Here is a 1,730-nt window from a genome sequence, read left to right on the forward strand (position 1 = left end):
GCCGCTTGATGCGCCGCGGCGGCGGGATTCGCGAGCGGTTCGCTTGCATGTGAAACGGGCTTAAGTTGACACCTCATTCGCGCTTTCGGGTACGTGGCGGTGGTGTTTACCTGCAAAAAAACTGCTTTCACACAATACTTCGTTCTTGGGAATGCTAAACCGCCAGCATTTTTTCTTTACAACCTTGTTCAACGGGAACGCACACAAGAAAAAAAAATGAAACACGCACACAGATCTGGGTCACCGTTCGTGACGGTCTGTCCACTTTATATCTGTACAAATCTCGTGTAAAAGTTCATTCCATAGGTCGGTGCCGCTTCGTCTAAAGCTGCGGGTTACAGTTCCGCAACTACTCCGGAGGTACAGTCAAAGTTCATACCTAGCTTTAGCCATGGATCCAGATTTGGATTGAGTGTCGACATGACTATGGTACCGAACGACGTACCGTGGAGGCAGGGTGATAATTTCCTTCACAGTCTTTCCAATGTGTATGTTGCCGTCAGCTCGGTTAACGTCGGCAGTCCACACAGAAATCTTGTCAAGCTTGTTCCGCACCTGAACGACAGCGCCGCACACGTCATCGCCGAACTCGTCGAAGCCTTCCCCGATCAGGCAGAGCAGAACTTCGAGCCAGTTGTCGTTCAGGCATTCCGGGCCCTGGTTCTTGCTGAAGTTGAAGAGCCAGCGGCCGCCTCGCTTGTTCCGACAGTCTTCCCACATGGGCTTGATGCCGGTCTTGAAAAACGAGTAGTCGCACCCGGAGCGCAGGTTGCCGGGCAGTTCCACGTGGTGGTAGAGGGCCCAGAAGTCCTCGACCGTGTCGAACGATGAAATCTCCACGAGATTTTCCTCCCAGCTGCGTCGTTTATCGTCCTTGTAGTACCACAGGCTCCAGCGGTGTTCGAGCGGGTGCTTCAACGGCAGTTCGGGCGACGCGTTCGCACTATCCCGCTTGGACTGCTCCTGCTTGGACTGCTCCGGCTTGGATTGTTCCTGCTTGGATTGCTCCTGCTTGGACTGCTCCGGCTTGGATTGCTCCTGCTTGGGCTGCTCCGGCTTGGACTGCTCCGGCTTGGACTGCTCCGGCTTGGACTGCTCCGGCTTGGACTGCTCCGGCTTGGACTGCTCCGGCTTGGACTTCTCCTGCTTGGACTTCTGCCTGGACTTCCCCTTCTTGCCCCCCATACTGAGCTTAACTCGGCACAAAGGTTTACGTGCCCCTGCCTGGCAAGTGACCAAGCAGAGAACGCGTGGCAGACGCACCGAACTTTCCGGGTGAACTGAGAAGACGGGGTCGGGCGAGGCTCGGGGATGCTTGCAACGGCGGAGCTGTTCGAATCTGGCACTCCAATTGGTCCAAAAACGCGGGTTGGTTGACGCAGGGAGGGGGAACTGACTGCCACTGACCAATGCGGTCTTAACCTACACCCTTCTTAACTTTGCAAGGCGTGTTCACGTCCTCCTCTCCAGACTGCCTGCGTCACACTACGTCACGCTGTTGTCTTCGGGCTCCCCCGCGCATTCCTTGTTGACGGCGGAGCGAGTCAGGCCGCCTCTCCCTGCTTCTTCTGGTTAGGCGTGTCGCGTGGCACTGTGTTGACATTCTTTTTTGCGCTCTTTTCTTAGTCGGTGGCCAGGTGTCCTATTTTACCGTTCTTGCGTTTGCGTGCACGTGTCTGTGTGTGTAGTTTGAAGTGCCAGTTGCGGGAACGTCGCGTGAAAAGAAAAGC

At 55.6% G+C, this 1,730-nt stretch overlaps 1 pseudogene; it reads right to left on the reverse strand.

The window, feature by feature from the left end:
- Nucleotides 1-366: 366 nt before the first annotated feature.
- Nucleotides 367-1,185, reverse strand: LOC144103602 (eukaryotic translation initiation factor 4E-1A pseudogene; annotated as a pseudogene).
- Nucleotides 1,186-1,730: the final 545 nt, after the last annotated feature.

Source organism: Amblyomma americanum, chromosome 9, assembly GCF_052857255.1.
Source record: "Amblyomma americanum isolate KBUSLIRL-KWMA chromosome 9, ASM5285725v1, whole genome shotgun sequence".
NCBI classification, from domain to species: Eukaryota; Metazoa; Arthropoda; class Arachnida; order Ixodida; family Ixodidae; genus Amblyomma; species Amblyomma americanum.